We start from the raw sequence: 19098 nt of genomic DNA, 5'->3' as shown, positions 1-19098 counted from the left end.
TAGACAAGGCCAGACGTCCCTTGTCAAGTCTACATCTGAGCTTTTTCCAGGCCAGCCGAGCTGGCCAAATAAAATTGACAACCTTCCCCTGAATGTTATCAATGCCTGATTTTGGGAACATAAGAGGATTAGAATTAAAAAGATAAATCAATTCAGGAAGGATCACCATCTTTATCAGACTGACGCGCCCAAAAAATGTTAACAGTAGATTTTTCCACCTCACAAGTAGGCGATCAATTTCTCTAGTGACCCTTTGCTGATTCTGCTGGGGGATTTTATCCACCTCATTTACGATTGAAATGCCTATATAACTGAGGTCCGGACTTACTCTCCTGTCCCAATCTTTAACAGTCCAATGCATTAGCTCAGTTTTAAAGGCATTGATTGAGCATACCAAGAGAACGCCAAATTCTGCTACAAGGTGTTCTACTATCAGGATACTTGTAGAAGGATCTGCCATGTAAATCAATAAATCATCTGCATACAGCACAACCTTAGTTGCGGGAGCTAAAGGGGACAACCTGTCAATCTGATCTTAAAAGTTGTGCCTAAGTCTCTATATAGATATCAAAAAGAAGGGGTGAAAGGGGGCAACCCTGCCATGTTCCTCTTGATATACTGAAACTAGAAGTCAATGTGCCATTTAAAAGAATCTTAGCTGATGCACCCTCACACATCATCCGAAGTGTATATAAAAAACCTGGACTGAACCCCATAGGTCTCAAGACCTCCCAGAGATACACCCAACACACTCGATCAAAAGCCTTGGTCGTGTCAATAGCGACCACTTCCAAGGGAGCCGAGCGTGTAGCATTTCTTCTGTCTTATCTAATAGATTCCCCCTTGAATTTACTACCAATTGTCTGATGATATTCCTTGAACTGTCTGCTTTAGCTTTCCAGACTAGTAATACCCCTGCTTTCTCCCCATATTCAAAGTTCTTCATACAACTGGCTTGCCACTGCACTCTATACTTTTGGTCCATTTTAATCCTATATTCTTGCCTTGCCTCTTCAAGGAGTCTCTGTGTCTGCTTCCTCGCAGCATTGGGCCAAGAGCCAATCCAAAGGAGATCAGCCTACAACAATACCACTCTATCCTCTATTCTCTTTAGGCTTAATCTCTCAGAGTTTGTTTTAAGGTAGGCCAAATTGTGCAGCACCCCTCTAATGTATGCCTTAAAGGCATCCCAAACAACATCCAAAGAAGTGGAACCAACATTGTTATTAAAATAAGCCAAACTTGCCTGTTTTAGCACCTCACCAGTCTCAAAATCAGGGAGGATTGCCGTTTTTAGGGTCCATCTTGGCTTGGATGATCTACCATATCCTTCTAAAGCAGAGGTCTTCAAACTGTTGGATGCCGAGACCCGCCGTCAACATTTTCAGGAATAAGGACCCCTCTCCTAACAAAAATGTCTAAACCTGTAGTCAGGGCTCCTGGAATTATGAGGCAGGTGAGGACCAAATTACGTGACAGGCTTGACTAAATTATGTGGAAAGAAAATGTAAATATTGTTAAGTGATGCCGCGTATTTTGGGATAGCATTGCTTCATTATTTTGACATTTATTACACACAGTAACTCTGGGGAAAGATTTCACAACATTAGTACCAGTATATAATCAAAATACAGCAATTCACATCAGAAAGATGTCTAGTCAACCTTTGTGATGGGCCTTCCACTCCGCAGGAATACTTGCTGCCACATTAGAAGCTCATTATAACAATTCCTCCCTGAGCAATACAGTATAAAATAAGTCAAACATGAGTATCACCTAGTTCCACAATACAAGTTTAGTTACGGTGCAGACAATTCGAATATATTTGCTCCAATATCCATATAATGAAAGTAAACAAACTGTTTAATAATCAGTTAAAAAAAAAATGTTTGTTCAGTCCAAAAGAATCTTCAATTTCAATATAGATCTTCTCAAAGTCCCAAAAATCCATACTTTCAGATGACAATTGAGGCGTCCATTTGGACTTGCTTTTGAGCCCACTACCCACACCAGGACTCTGATTGATCTCCAGATCCTCAAGTATTTTACTCATATTTATAGGATCTTCTTCACTTTCCGTTAGTAATAAAAGAAATTTAGTATCACACACTTCTTGAATGGCTATGCTACTTAATTCTGATCTTATGTGCAAACTTTTTGGTTTCCAAGGTTGATTGGCAAAATCTTTCTTTAATTTAAGCAGTCTTGCATACCTATACACATCAATTTTGGTTATAAACCAGTCAACTTCATTGGAAAACAGCCCAAACCTTTCTTTAATACAGAAATCATATCAGTAGACAGGTCAAACGAGGATAGATTAATAACTCAATTACATTTGTCTTATCCAATATTGTGCTCACTTCTTTCAAGAGCGAGTCCTCATTCCTTGTCTTACATTCTCTTCCACCTTTCCCACTTGTCCCTCTCCTTGTCTTTGCCCTCCTATATCCCTGAATCTCCCCCTGTTTCTCGATTCCTTATTTTCATACGTCGAACCTCCTGTAAAAAAGAGTTCTCTATTGTTATGACTGCATTAGAATCCACTGTATCCTCAGCCTCACTGCTGGAAATATTACTCGATGAGGAATGCATATCCATAGTGCGAACAGAATCATTCTTCTGATTGGATACCAGATCTTTATTAACAAGATAATCAAACCTACCTGCAAACGTAAATACACGCCCAGTTGTATAACCATTTTCATTGTGTTTTAACTTTTTAGCCTTTCTTTGTTCAATGTCTGCTTGTAAGATAGTCAAAATCTCGTCTAATATCATGTAATTCTTCATTGTAGGTTCCGGTAAATTCAGTTGTTTGATTTCATCCTCACAAGTTTGAATCTCTATTAATAATTTCGCTATCTTCCTTTCTGCATTTTCTATTAGTATGTGAATCAAATTCTTGGAACTATTAGTCAGTTCCTTTTCCCATAAATCTAAAAGGTCTGGTTCCAAGTCTTCATAGGTTGGTACTATTTGTAATCTAAGACCCCGTGGAATTCTATTGAGAGCAAGGTACTGTTTGAGAGTAGCTGCATCCCACCATTTATTCAGTTCAGCTTTTTTAAGTCTCTCCAATTTAATAAACTTCGCTCTCAGGCCCTCATGCTTGGGATTATCAGTAACAGCAACTGCTGCACCTATAGATGATCCCGCACTCAAATTGCTAAATAGTTCTTGTGCTTCTTTATCTCTGTTCATCTTTGCCCCAGTGGCTGCCCACACCTGACAAAAAACCTAGTAACGAAATTGGCAACCAGGAATTAAGCTTGGGCGCACTACCGTTTGTCTGGGCTAGTATTATGATACTATGTTAATGAGTGCTTCAAAGGGATGGAAGGGTCGGTTGACAAACAACCCCACAAGTCCCCACATTGTGGGTACAACTAAACTATATAACAATACCTCCCTAAGCACTACAGTATAAAATCAGTCAAACATGAGTATCAACTAGTTCCACAATACAAGTTCAGTAAAGGTGCAGTCAATCCGAATATAATTGCTCCAATATACATATAATGAAAATAAACAAAATGTTTAATAATCAGTTCAAAAGAAAAACCTTGTTCAGTCGAAAAGAATCTTCAATTTCCATAAACGTCTTCTCAAAGTCCAAATAATTCGTATTTCCAGATGACAATTGAGGCGTCCATTTGAACTTGCTTTTGAGCCCACTACCCACACCAGGACTTTGATTGATCTCCAGATCCTCAAGTATTTTACTCATAGTTAGAGGATCTTCCTCACTTTCCATTAGTGATAAAAGAAGTTAAGTATCACACACTTCTTGAATGTCTATGCTACTTAATTCTGATCTTCTGTGCAAACTTTTTGGTATCCAAGGCTGATTGGCAAAATGCTTCTTTAATTTAAGCAGTCTTGCAAACATATATACATCAATTTTGGTTATAAACCAGTCAATTGCATTGGAAGGGCAAAAGCCTAAACCTTTCTTTAATACAAAAATCATATCAGTAGACAGGTCAAACAAGGATAGAATAATAACTCAATTACATTTGTCTTATCCAATAGTGGGCTCACTTCTTTCAAGAGCGAGTCCTCATTCCTTGTCTTACATTTCCTTCCACCATTCCCACGTGTCCCTCTACTTGTCTTTGCCCTCCTGTATCCCTGAATGTCCCCCATGTTTCTCGTTTCCCTATTTTCATACGTTGAACCTCCTGTAAAAAAGAGTTCTCTATTGTTATCACTGCATTAGAATCTACTGTATCCTCAGCCTCACTGTTGGAAATATTACTCGATGAGGAATGCAGATCCATAGTGCTAACAGAATCATTCTTCTTATTGGAAACCAGATCTTTATTAACAAGATAATCAAACCTATGTGCAAACGTCAATCCACGCCCAGTTTTATAATTATTTTCATTGCGTTTTAACTTTCTAGCCTTTCTTCGTTTAACGGCTGCTTGTAAGTTAGTCAAAATCTCGTCTAATATTGTGTAATTCTTCATTGTAGGTTCTGGTAAATTCAGTTGTTTAATTTCATCCTTACAAGTTTGAATCTCTATCACTAATGTCGCTATCTTCCTCTCCCCATTTTCTATTAGTATGTTAATTATATTCTTGGAACTATTAGTCAGTTCCTTTTCCCATAAATCTAAAAGGTCTGGTTCCAAGTCTTCATAGGTTGGCACTATTTGTGATCTGAGACCTCCGGGAATTCTTTTAAGAGCAAGGATCTGTTTGAGAGTAGCTACATCCCACCATTTATTCAGTTCATTTTTTTTTAGTCTCTCCAATTTAATAAACTTCGCTCTCAGGCCCTCATGATTTGGATTAGCAGTAACAGCAACTGCTGCACCTATAGATGATCCCGCACTCAGATTGCTAAATAGTTCTTGTGCTTCTTTATCTCTGTTCATCTTTGCCCCAGTGGCTGCCCACACCTGACAAAAAACTATCAACAAAATTGGCAACCAGGAATTAAGCTTGGGCGCACTACCGTTTGTCTGGGCTAGTATTATGATACTATGGTAATGAGTGCTTCAAAGGGATGGAAGGGTCGTTTGCCAAACAAACCCACAAGTCCCCACATCATGGGTACAACTAGACTATATAACAATACCTCCCTGAGCACTACAGTATAAAATCAGTCAAACATGAGTATCAACTACTTCCACAATACAAGTTTAGTTAAGGTGCAGACAATTCAAATATAATTGCTCCAATATCTATATAATGAAATTAAACAAACTGTTTAATAATCAGTTCAAAAGAAAATACTTGTTCAGTCCAAAAGAATCTTCAATTTCAATAAAGCTCTTCTCAAAGTCCAAAAATTCATATTTCCAGATGACAATTGAGGCGTCCATTTGGACTTGCTTTTGAGCTCACTACCCACACCAGGACTCTGATTGATCTCCAGATCCTCAAGTAATTTACTCATAGTTATAGGATCTTCCTCACTTTCCGTTAGTGATAAAAGAAGTTTAGTATCACACACTTCTTGAATGGTAATGCTACTTAATTCTGATCTTTTGTGCGAACTTTTTGGTTTCCAAGGTTGATTGGCAAAATGTTTCTTTAATTGAAGCAGTCTTGCAAACGTATACACATCAATTTTGGTTACAAACCAGTCAACTTCATTGGAAGGGCAAAAGCCCAAACCTTTCTTCATTACAGAAATCATATCAGTAGACAGGTTAAACAAGGATAGATTAATAATCTCGAATACATTTGTCTTATCCATTATTGTGCTCACTTCTTCCAAGAGCAAGTCCTCATTCCTTGTCTTACATTTTCTTCCACCTTTCCCTCTTGTCCCTCTCCATGTCTTTGCTCTCCTGTTTCCCTGAATCTCCCGGTGTTTCTCGATTCCCTATTCTCATACATCAAACCTCCTGTAAAAAAGAGTACTCTATTGTTATCACTGCATTAGAATCCACTGTATCCTCAGCCTTACTGCTGGAAATATTACTCGATGAGGAATGCATATCTATAGTGCTAACAGAATCATTCTTTTTATTGGAAACCAGATCTTTATTAACAAGATAATCAAACCTACATGAAAACGTAAATACACGCCCAGTTTTATAATCATTTTCATCGTGTTTTAACTTTTTAGCCTTTCTTTGTTCAATGTATGCTTGCAAGATAGTCAAAATCTCATCTAATATCATGTAATTCTTCACTGTAGGTTCAGGTAAATTCAGTTGTTTAATTTCATCCTCACAAGTTTGAATCTCTATTAATAATTTCGCTATCTTCCTTTCTTCATTTTCTATTAGTATGTTAATCAAATTCTTGGAACTATTAGTCAGTTCCTTTTCCCATAAATCTAAAAGGTCTGGTTCCAAGTCTTCATAGTTGGTACTATTTGTGATCTAAGACCCCGTGGAATTCTATTAAGAGCAAGGTACTGTTTGAGAGTAGCTGCATCCAACCATTTTTTAAGTTCAGCTTTTTTAAGTCTCTCCAATTTTATAAACTTCGTTCAGTTCAAAAGAAAAACCTTGTTCGGTCCAAAAGAATCTTCGATTTCAATAAAGATCTTCTCAAAGTCCAACAAATTCATATTTCCAGATGACAATTGAGGCATCCATTTGGATTTGCTTTTGAGCCCACTACCCACCCCAGGACTCTGATTGATCTCCAGATCCTCAAGTAATTTACTCATTAGAAGCTCAACTGGCCCTGGCCAGGAGCAGCAGGGGCCCCTTAACACCCTGGCAGTCTTGTGCAGAGTTAAGCAGTTTACCCATGCCACTTTCATCTCACCCCCTCCCTTCCATCCCTCTCTTCTCTCCCAACACTGGATCCCTCTCTCACTTTGCAGGCCATTTTCTTTCACCCCTTTTTACAACTTCTGAGCTCTCCCCATTCAACCTCTCACTTCACCTTTAATCACCTCTTGCCAGTCTGTCTTTTCACTGCCCTCATCTCTAACAGTCTCTCGTATTTAGCTCATGGCCTCTCTGGCCCCGTCACCTACCGTGCCCCTCGGCACTTCTCATTCACCTCAAGTCTCTCATTCAAATTTTTATTTATTTGTATCTTACACCTCTCCAGTCCCCCATTCATCTTTCACATCTTCCCTTTGTTCTTCCACACCTTCTTGACCAACGTCCCTCTCCCCTGTTACCTCAGCACCAGTGCCTAATTTGAGCAGGTGGTTTCCCGTGCTTTGCACTGGCACCTAATTGTGCACACTGGCACTATGACAGTCTTCCAAATGGTGGCTCCGTCTGTAATTTAGAGATGAGCAGAACATCTGGTTATTTATTCAATATACATTAAAAATGATGAACTCCTGACACCAATGCCATTCTTATAACTTTGGGGGCTTGAAATAGTCTGAATAGTCACACTTGTACAAATGATATGGCGGGTAGTTGCATAGCTATTGTCAATGGCCACTCAGGCAAGGCAATGGGTGGGTGACTAAAGTTGCATTGGCCTACTGGTGAGGGCCCTGGCAAAAGTTTTATTACAAATTAATCACTGCTCAGCACCCACCCCAGTACTCCCTCTCTTCCCTTATCGCTGCTGTCCCTCACCCATGTCGCATCAAATTATCTTTTTAAGTCCCAGATCATCTCACAGCTTTCTTCTCTCACAGTTTATCAGTAGCCCTCAACTTTCCATCACACTCACTTCGTGCGTGTCCACACTTCCCTTCGGCACTTCATATTTCTCCTCATCCCTGACGTCTTCAATTGAATTCTCTCACTCCCTTGCGGTCCTCTCTCATCCTCTCATCTCTCCTCACCTAGCATACAGGTCGGACCCGTATGCTCCTCTCGTCCTGTGCTACTCTGCTTATTGTTACCTAATTCAGGAATGCATGAATTGCCTGTCTTGCTGTTTTGGTGCAGGCTGCGCAGTTATGAAACTTGCACCCTCCTTTACTTTCTCCAGCAAGAATCTATTATCCTTTAGGAAGATATAAAAACCTGGCTCTCTGTTCTGTAGGTTACCCATTTGCCTGGTTCGCCTCCCCCTCTGTGTGTTTCTCATTTGCCTTCTCGATGAATTCCCTCAATATCACTCACCAATAATGCACCTCATCTCTCTATTGCACATTTCTGACAAAATATTTTAAAACATTTATAGCGCTACTCATAGTTTACTCAGACTCAGTCTGTGACCTGCATGGTACATGTTCTTTGTAGCAGGCATATTAACCCTCTGGCCTGTGTGGGTGACAGGAGTGCCTATGTGAGTGCACTGTGAGTGATACAATGATGTGAAAGTAGGGTAAGAGGCGTGAATGCAGTGTGAGTGAGGTGACCATATGAATTTGGGTGCGGATGTAAGTGCAGACTGGGACGAATGAATGCATGGTTATAGATGGGCTTGTTTGACTGAGATTGCAGATTGAGCAGTGAGGAGACAGGTGAGTGAAGTGTCACATGAGTGCAGGGTGAGTAGTGTGCTCATGTGACTGCAGGGTGAGGTATAGGGTGAACAGTGCAATAGCATTGTGAGTGCAGAGTGATCACTGTGAGGTCAGGGTAAGCGGGTGAATTGTGTGAGTGCATGGTGATCAGTGTGAGTGCATTGTGATCACTGTAATTGCAAGATGAGCGTGAAAGTGGAGATTGAGAATGAGGAGTGAGTTGTCTGAATGCAGGGTGCTTTCCCAGACACTTGAAGTAACTCAGCTTGAATTTGACGGCAGTGTAGGGTTTCAGTTATAAGTTAAACTATTGCTATTATGGCAATAATCAGGGCTCGAGGGTGGAGGAAATAAATAATGTGCTGGTCCTGCAACAAAATTCCGGTCTTATGATTTGGGTTGCCAGCTCATTATTTTGATATCCCAGACGGTACAAAAATAAGCAGCCACCTAGAGCTGTATTTTCAGCACCTATCTGTGAACAGCAAATATAAATAGAAAGCACTTTTAATTGTGTTCTAGGGCTGCCTCAATGGTCCATGACTGATAATTAAAGATAACAAAGACCGAAAAGTCACATAACGAATGAATGCATACTTTTTTATTTATAACTATATTTAGTGTCAAGAGGGGGTCTTTGCAGGCTCTTTAAACATTAAACGGCTGCCATTTTTCTTTTGGCAACCCTACTTTATATTCCTTTTCATTAAATGCATCCTCACACTGCAGCAGTAAATGTGAAATACAAATGTAAGGAATAGGCAGAGTGGGGGCCCAGGGGGTGCTGCAAACAGAATAAAAACTAAGCGTTGGTAACCAGTTTACAAAGGCATGTAAATATGCAAATGGTCTTTAAAGACCTGTGAAAAACTTGGGCGTGCTGGAGATAAGACTCCAGACAGTGTCCAGCTGAGCCCACAGCAGCTCGGGCTGTATTGTGGTAGCCTGGGCTGAGAGACAGGATGGGGGAGGAGGAGGGCTGACGCCCTTGCAGTCCATTGGGCCGGGGCAGAAGTGTGACTGGGAATGCGCGACCCCCTTTGAATCACTCCACGGCTCCCCTGGGGGTCACGCCCCACAGTTTGAAGACCCCTGCACTAAAGAAATGATAATCGCAGCATGATCCAAGATATGGCCAGGTAAAATACTCATTGTTGTTATTGCATCTATAATAGCCCGGTCAGCAAAGAGGTAATCTAACCTGGAGAAACGGCCAATCTTTTTACCATGAAACATGACGCCTTGTCTAGCTCCACACATTTAATAATGCCAAATCATGCAGCATGTTTTTCAGGGCATGCCGCACATGGGGGCATGATAATGACTCTTTATGTTAGACCTATCTTGTGTTGGATCCAATAAAACATCAACATACACCCGATTACTATTGAAGATGTTACCTACATTAAATTCAATTCTAAATTAGATAGGTGAAATGGGTCATCAATATTAGGTCCCTAGAAAACGGCATATAATTGTACAGCCCTTCCACAACCAAGTGTTGCAATTATCCAGCTCCTGGACTTGTCAGTTTTTGAAGATATTATGACACATCCAGCACACTTTCTAATTACAGTTGCAACATTTTTCCAGTGCTCAGTCTGCTCTGAGACTAAAAAGCCCTCTATACAAATATATTTTAATAGTAGGGCTTGGCTTTCGCTAGCATCTAAGTGAGTTTTCAGTAGCAAACTTACATGCGCTTTACTTTCTTCCAGATATTTCATTACCAGCCTCTGCCTACAACTTACACTTTAACCCATTGACATTCAAGGAAAATAATGTTAACTTATCACCCCCCTCATCTTGATGGTTCAGGGTTGATAATATGCAGAGCTGCCCCTGTGCGCCCATACCTTTTGGTGATATTGAGGACTTCTTTTTTTAGATTTTTTTCCTAGCTCCCTCCCCCAACCCCACCCCTATGCCTTCCACTCTGCCCCATCCCCGGGGAACCCTCCCTAAATATTTTGCCATATTGCGTAATGGTCTTCTCGTATTGGGAAAATATAATATGTGCTATATTAGGCCTAACCTTTCCCCTTCCTCCCCGTCTTTCAAGGACCTGCTCCTTTCCTAATTTCATCTATAGGAGCGTCCACTTCCTCCGCTGAACGATGATTATACATGTGATTGTTCCTCATTATTCGGAGCGAGGCTGGAAATTTCAACTGTGCTTTGGCTCCGAGCTTCTTGAGCTCCTCCATCCTCTTCCTCAGTTCCCACTGTTTCTTGGGAGTGGCATGGCAGATATCCGATATTACAGAAAATGAGTAGGCACCGGCAGAGTAAGATCCTTCCTTTAATGCCATGGTCAGAATTGCCTCCTAAGTTGTGTATGAAAGGAAATTAATTACAATCTTCTTTGATTTTTGCCCCCAGGGGTTCTTCTTAAAAGGGTCCTTTTGTACTTTTTGGACCTCAAAGATAAGTTTGATATCCGGCCTATTTTTCAGAGCCATTTCCTACAGCAGGGTGACAACAAAGGCCTTAATATCTAAGCACTCCACGGACTCAGGAACATTGAGAAGTCTGAGATTATTCCTTCATGAATAATTTTCAAGTCTTTCTAGGTCCTCTTTCAGCTCCTTGTTTTGTCTAATTAAATGACTACCACCTGCTGTGTTCTTATCAATGACCTGCTTCATTGTAGGGATCTCCTGCTCCAAGATTTTAGATTGGGCAGAGACTTCTTCAAGCTTCTGGGCCAAGGCTGCACAGGAGGCCTGTATAACCGCCAGACTATACTAGGATATCTTAAACCTACTCTTCATCTCTTCTTTAAGGCCCAAGAGAATGGAAGTCCTCTGGAACTGCCTGAGGCGTGCTCCCTATATCAGGCTCCTGCTGTGGAGGCTTCTCCAGAACTGCCTCTTCCTGGGTCGCTAACATTTCAAACCTATTTGACATTGTAACTATCATCCGAGGACTGCTTCTATCAGCTGGTGGAAAATTCTGAACCAGAGGGGGTGAGGAGCAGGGGGGTGCATCATGTGTGCCTCTGAAGCTGCGCTGGCACTTTTCTGCATACTGGTAGGGTTAATAGTTCCCCTTACATTGCCTTCTGTAGCTAAAACCAGGGATGCGAGGACCTTATAGTATGATTGTAAGGACAGAGTGATTTTCACTTTGGATTATGGTACCTACTTTTCCCTGCTCCTACTCCGGGGGCTCTACCCTGCACCAGCTAGCCCAGCTTTCCCCAGTTTTCCAACTGAACCCCTCTCCCTCCCTGCACGTCCTAGCTGTAAGCTCTGAATCTTAGAGTTGATATTTGTAATATTCTCAGGTGCTAACCAGCCAAATGAAAGAGTCTGTACAGACCCCGATTCTGGCGTAATTAAGGTCCCCCTGGTGTGCAGGGTGTATCTGCAGACTTTCCCCGTCGGGTTGATACTCTTATTCTGGAAGCTTTTGCCCTTCTCCATAGACAGAAGTGCCAGTCACCCCCCTACTGTCCTGGTACAGTCCTCAATTATCCCCCCATCCTTAGTGTAGTAAAACATGCCTCCTCCTACCTCTTGGGGGAAAACACTTGCCTGTCCCCAACCGTGGACTTTAGCTGGAAAAATCACTGTTGCCTTAATGCTGCCTGAAGTTACAACCGTATCCTAGCTTGTGCTGGGTCTGCCTCCAAAGACCTGGAACTGCACCGGGACCCTGCGTCAGCGACGCAGCTCCCTCGCTGCGCCCTCCCAGCGTGGGTCCCGCAATGATAAAGAGCAACCATCCGCTGCCAACAGCATCCACCGTAACACTCCCTCACAGGGAATGGGCAGCAACAGCCTGGAGGCATGGAGCAAACAGGACAAAGACAGAACCAAACCGGTAATCTTTAATAGTAGGGAGAAGGAAAGCCCCATTCAGCCGGAATTCAGCGTTTCCCCATGAGAGAATCAGCCTACATGCCCCCCTCCCCCCCCCCCGACACCTCAGTCTGAATTTCAGAATGTATTGCTGATATAAATGAGAAAGATATTTGAGAAGTTCATAGAAAAATGTGTCCTCATTTTAGCTTCCTAGAGCACTAACCATACTCCGTATGGCATAACAAACCCCTCATTTTGTTCATGTCTAAGTAAATGCTTCATGTTTGTTTCAGGTGTGCAACGGTATGTCAAAAATACAGAATTTTAGCACTCTAGATGTTCATTAGAAAACTGCGGGAGGCTGCAGTAGAACACTGGGGAATCAGCGGACACGCTGTTATAAAAACATGTTTTATTCAGAATGTTAAACTTTATCCTCACATAACAGTGTGATGTTACAGACCATTTGCTCTCATTCTAGCTTCTGGGCCACCTTCCATAACCTCTATAAAAAAATAATGAGAGTAAATAGTTCAGTCTCAAATATGGGTCATCAAATCACAGCACAGCACAGCAGCAGGAGCAGCATTTTTACACACCACAATTACTAAAATAAAATAGTGCATCCAGCAAAATATTATATTGTGACTACAAACTGTTATCACCCTTCATATGTGCTCCTTTTTGTAAAACTCAAAACCAGGCTTTCTCTACTAAGCATTTCAATGGAGACAATGGGGACAATTCCCCGGGAGTTGGCTGCCACAAATGTTGTCCATGTTGTGGCCAGCTAATCAAGAAGGCGTCCCTTTGAGACCTCCAACATGCTCTTTTCGGTCAGGTGTGCTTACCCTTTCTCCTTATATTTAAATTTGTATTTCATTTTCTAGATGCATAGACCATGGGCCAGATGAACAACGTGATTTTGCATGCACAAACGGGTTTACGACCCGTTTGCCCATGCAAAATCACTGTGGGCCATGTACAAACACTATTATGTGAGTTGCAAAAAATTGTGACTCGCAAATTACTGTTTAGCGACTTGCAATTAGGAAGGGGCGTTCCAAGGGCGTCCCTTCCTAATTGCAACTTGTAGCTCTATGTTTGAATGTTTTGCGTCTACAATTGTGGTAGCAAAACACTCACAATTTACCGCTCTCTTCAGTAATGCAGTCCCAAACGGGAAGGGGTCCCCTTTGAAAATGCAAGGGAAAATACTTTTTAGGGGCAGGCAGTGGCCCCAGGGACCACTACCTGCCCTTAAAAAAGTAAGCAAAATCGTTTTTTTTCATCATTCCCTTGAGGAAAACCTGCTGCATAAAAAAACTACTTTATTTAAAAGCAGTCCCAGACATGGAGGTCTGTTGAGCCTAGCAGGCCACCATCCCTGGGAGGGCCAGCCATTCCCAATTGGGTCGCAAATGAATATTGAAGAGACTCGTATTTTGCCACCCCATTGGGAGTCGCAATCAGTGTCTGAGACACTGTTGTACATTTGAAATTGCGACTCGCAATCTAGCACAATTTGCGTGTAGCAATTTCAAATGGTTGCACATCTGGCCCCATGTCCCTGAGTCCTGAACTTGCTGTCACAACATAATGTGCAGGTTGTTTCCATCCAATCTGGATTTGTTAGTTCGATTTTTTGTGGAAAATAAAAGCATGTCCGGACACCAACACCACCTGAACACCTCTATAATGGATTTTAGACTTCCACCTCAAATTGAAAGATATCCTATTACTAACTTCTAATCATGTCTATTGTTTTGATTCTTTTTGTTGACATTTATGTTTGGCTAATAATAATATATAATTAATGTATCTTACTTCTAATTAGGGCATATCTATGCCATACCCACATTCATAGTACATGATGTTAGCAGCTAATGCCCCTTGGTCATCTGCAATTCGCAATACGAAATGGCAATGGAAACGGGACAGAAAGTATGCACTTAAAAGTGTGCTGTATATTGGTGCACTAAACTCCGTTATCTGTCATAATAAATACTTACCAGGGCATATTTATGAAAATTGTGGTGAAGGGCAGCGCAGCAAGTCACCTTGCCGCACTGCGCAGCGTCAAAGGGAAAGGGCAGGAATGTCCTGTATTTTTCCAATAAGGTGCATTCCTGTCCTCTTCCCTTGTGCTGGTGCCCGTTTTGGTAGCCTATCACCAATGCAGGCACCCTTTCACCATGGTGCAAGGGTGCCTGTATTGTTGTCAATCAAGAGGGACTTTTTCCTCAGAATGCAGTACACATAGAAAAACGAAATAAACGAGGAGAAATAAAGATATTTCTCCTCACTTTGTCTCTCCTGGGGAGGCGTATCTTTTTGGTGCATTTCCAGGTTTACCAAGTTTGGTAAATCTGGGAATGTGTCAAAAATCATAGTAGTTGCATGGGAACATCAATGCAAAACCAATGGAATGCCTCCCTAGACCAGAGTAATTCAAAGCAGGGATTTGCACTGTTTTGCGTTACTCCATATGTTTGAAGCTATTCAAAGCCATGCAAAGTAGCTTTACATAACTTCAAAACTATGACTTAAGGTTAGTGTCACTTTTGAATCCCATTGGTTGGTGCGAGAGTGACGCAACCCGGGTCATAAATATGGCCTACTGTTTCTAAGTTGTATGTAAAATAGCTATACAGAGATTTACTCACCATGCACTGCATCCTTCGCTACCATTTGTTCATGTAGTTTGCTCTACACACAATGTATTGGTTGTATATTGGCTCTTTTAGCAAGTGAGATGTTATGTTATGTTATGTTATAGATGCTTATATAGCGCGCAACTGCCCCAGCTAAGGGGTGTCCCGGCGCTTTAATAGACAGAGAATCGGCTACTGCAGGAATGGATTCGCGGCTATAACATAACAAAGCAGTTTAACAGAAGAGGTAGGTTTTGATAGCCCTTCTGAACGTCAGGAGGTCCTGTAGGCCATGGACCTGGAGTGGTAGGGCGTTCCATAGTTTCACTCCGAGGTAGCGGAAGGAGCGTCCTCCCCTCCGCGCGCGATTTATTCGGGGAACCACTACCAGGTGATGACCCTCTGAGCGTAAAGCTCGCCGAGGGATGTGGGGGTCAGGAGGGGACAGAGCATGGGAGGAGATGCAGAATACAGGATTTTAAATGCCAAACAGAGGGTCTTGAATTGGATCCTCTTGTCCACAGGCAGCCAGTGAAGTTTGGTCAGGATACTAGAGACTGACTGGGAGCGGGGGAGCCCTATCAAGGCTCTAGCCGCCGCGTTTTAGACTCGTTGTAATCTTCCTACCTCAGCCTGATTGGCCCCTAAAAGTAGAGAACTCGCATAGTCCAGTCGGGATAGAATGGATGACTGTACTATGAGCTGACGAGTAGGAGGGTCAAAGAATTTTAAGATCGGCTTAAGGTTCCGAAGGATCCCAAAACATTTGGCAGCAACCTTTTTAGTGTGGTCGAGGAAATTAAGCGAGGAGTCTAGCCAGACTCCAAGGTTTTTTACCTCGCTCTTAGGCTCGGGAGAATTCCCGAGAATGTCAGGCCACCATTTCTCTCCCCAGGTTGAGACATCCTTTCCTACGAGTAAGACCTCAGTCTTGTTGGCATTAAGCTGTAGGTAATTAGATGTCATCCAGTTGGTAACTGCGGTGAGGCCAAGTTTGAACTTGGATGCATTCAGCCCTGAGTCTTCACTCAGCAATACCACTAGCTGAGTGTCGTCCGCGTATGAGACTATGGAGAGCACCCACCGTTTGGCAACCTCAGCCAATGGCTGGACGTAAAGATTGAATAACGTCGGACTGAGTGCAGATCCCTGGGGTACTCCCTGCTCAATTGCTCATCCCTTTAATAGGAACGGGGGGGTGGACACTCGGAAGGACCTTCCGGTCAGAAATGCCCTGAACCAGGCTAGTGCTTGTCCACAAATCCCTGCTGCCTCCAGTCGGTGTAACAGTACCTCGTGTGAGACCGTGTCAAAGGCAGCACTGAGATCTAGAAGAATCAGCGCTGCCGTCTGACCGGAATCCATGATGGTCCGAAGATGTTCTGTTACACTTAGAAGTGCCGTTTCGGTACTGTGGCCCGCTCGGAATCCATGCTGGGAGGCGTCAAGGATGGTATTAGCGCAGAGGAGTTTCGTGAGAATGTTATTCACGTGGGACTCTGCCACCTTGGCAGGCCAAGGTAGCAATGAGATTGGCCTAAAATTTTCCGGTCTTGTGGGGTCTAGCGTGGGTTTTTTGATAATGGGGGATACCCAAGCCTGCTTCCATCTAGTGGGTATGGTGGCATTTTTAAAGGAAGAATTAATAATTTCTCGGAGGGGGCTGAGTATGAGCGCGGGAGCTTCTTTGAAATGGGCAGGTTTTAATGGGTCTGCAGGAGAACCCGATTTAATTTTCCCACAGAGTCTGAGGAAATCCTCCTGATTTAATTCAGGTATGGCCGTGAGTTTGTTTGTCGGCCCTCTGCTAGAGGGGGTTAGGCCAGGAGTGGCTGGAAAGGAACTGTAAATAGTTCGTATCTTATCTATAAAGAAGGAGGCAAGTTTTTCACAGTGCAGATAAGAGGCATTTGTCGCTACCACCGCTTTTTTGGCGCTAAGATCTTTTAGAATTTTAAAAATAATTTTCGAAGGATTCTGGCTAGCCTCGTTGGCATAGTAGGTGGCTCTCGTCCTGCAGATATTTCTGTGATAATTCTTTTGTGCAGCCCTGTATAGGGCTTTTAATATAGGGTTGTACGCTTTCCTCCATCTACGTTCAGCAAGTTTACATTCCTTCCTAAAGATGGTAAGCTCCTTGTTGTACCACGGGCTGGATTCCTGAGAGCGGGCTCTGATCCAGTCAGCTGGGATCAGTGAGTCTAAGGCTTGGGACAGCCAGGTACAGAAGTTTTCATAGCCTAACTCATGTTGCCCTCTGATTCAGGGGGGTCTGCTTTGAGGAGGGCATAGAAATCCTCGAGACGTAGCTTTCGCCAAGGGCGCTTGAGGACTCGTTGGGCGTTGTTCCTGATAGACGACTCATGTATAGGACATGACATGGTCACCATCATGTGGTCGGACCAGGAAACTGGGATAGGCCCTTCTGCCGAGACCTCATCTAGATTAGAGAAGATTGGGTCCGGAAGATGACCTCCCCAGTGCGTGGGGCTCGTAACTAGCTGGCGGAGTTGAAATGCTGCGAGGTCGGCTAATAGGCTGTTAATTTTGTGATCGGAAATGAGATCAAAATGGAGATTTAGGTCTCTAAAGATATTAAAGTTGGCAATTGTAATTGCCAATGAGCCTACTATTTCTACAAGGGATTTAGTAAAACTGCTGTCCTGTCCAGGAGGTCTGTAAATCAGGAGACCCGATAGCGTTAAGTGGGGATTTATCTTAATGCTATATCGGGCGCATTCTCTCCCCTGAATGTCCATTTTAGTGAACTGGCATAGGTATTGTGATTTAAGTATGACCGCGATACCTCCGCCTCTGGACTGTCTGTTGAGAGTATAGGCAGAGTATCCCGTTGGAGTGACCAAGTTGATGATAGTATTCATTTCGTCTTGGAGCCAGGTTTCTGTAAGAAACAGGATATCTAGAGAATCTTCCTCAACTAAGTCATGCACTTCCATATGATGTTTAGCCAATGATCTAGTGTTGAGGTGTGCTATCAACAGTCGTTGTTGTGGGTTGGTAGTAGAAGAAAAGGGGGGTGCAATAGGCTTAGGGAGCATATATCCACAAGTACATTTGAGAGTGCCCCTTCTGTGCCAGGGAAATGTCTTGAGATACAGTGTTAATAAGTTGTTAAGGCCTAAGAGTGTGTCCCTGGAATAGGCAAATCTCGCCAGTTCCTCACGGCCAGGGTCCCTGGCGAGAGGCGATGTACTGGCGCGGACGGGCGCAGACGGGCTTGTCTTTGGCGCGTCTTCGGCGCGTACCCGCTGCACACGTCTGCTGCGCGCTTGACTCGTCATCCTCTTATAGGCCAAGGGCCCGTCTGAATGCTGTGTGGTACACAGCGGAAGTCTAATCACTTCCGGTGTGTTAGGCAAAACAACTTCCCTCCACAACAATCTGCCGAGGCAGCGGTGGACCGGGGAAGCAACAGTGAGTATAAACACAGTTAAGAAGCTAAGTGCACAACAGATTAAAAATAAAACGGCAATGTCAGCCAGCCGCTTTGCACGCAGCGCGCGTCTCCTACTAGTAATCAGCTTTATGATAGCTTTATGTTTTTAATTCACATCATCCTTTGTGAAAATCTGTCAATCTACCTCGCCCACTCAACACCAATTATCAATCTTCATGTTCATTTTTGCATGAATTTCAATTTCTGAAAAGTACAGACTTAATGGCTTCTATCCTTCACAGAGCTAATAATACATTAAGCCTGCAGTTTACCTCATCAAGGTTACATAACGTAGTTCATTATTTCCCAATTTGATAACTTCAACACAGAGGGCCAGATTCATAAAGGTAAACGTTTGGTCTAAACCTAGACCAAACGTCTAAGTTTACAGTTGTGAATCGGGCACCGAGACACAAACACATATGGAGTTTTTATGCGAAAGGGAAACGTTGTGGACCAAGTAGCTTGTCACTTTCATGGCTTGCCACATTTCACTAACCAATCTTTGTAAGCCATCAGAGCAAGTTGTCATCAGTTTTATGTTAACAGAAATAGCAGCATGGCTTTCACGTTTAATGACTGGCCTCTAAGGAAATCACTGGTGCTTGTGTCAGATATTCTGCTAATCCTCACTTTCACAACATAAACAGGACCTGTGGCCAGGAAACTGGATCCTATACCCAGTGGTTTAAGAGTATGCTAGATGCACAGATTCATTTTAATGCTGCATTAGGAAAGGATTTCGCTGATATGTTCCCATATCGTTTCTAACCAGCAGACACAGGTTGCTCTTTTTTTGCAGTTTCCTTGTCATGC

This window comes from Lissotriton helveticus, chromosome 9 (genome assembly GCF_964261635.1).
Source record: "Lissotriton helveticus chromosome 9, aLisHel1.1, whole genome shotgun sequence".
Classification (NCBI taxonomy): Eukaryota; Metazoa; Chordata; class Amphibia; order Caudata; family Salamandridae; genus Lissotriton; species Lissotriton helveticus.
Note: the sequence above shows the minus strand (reverse complement) of the source record.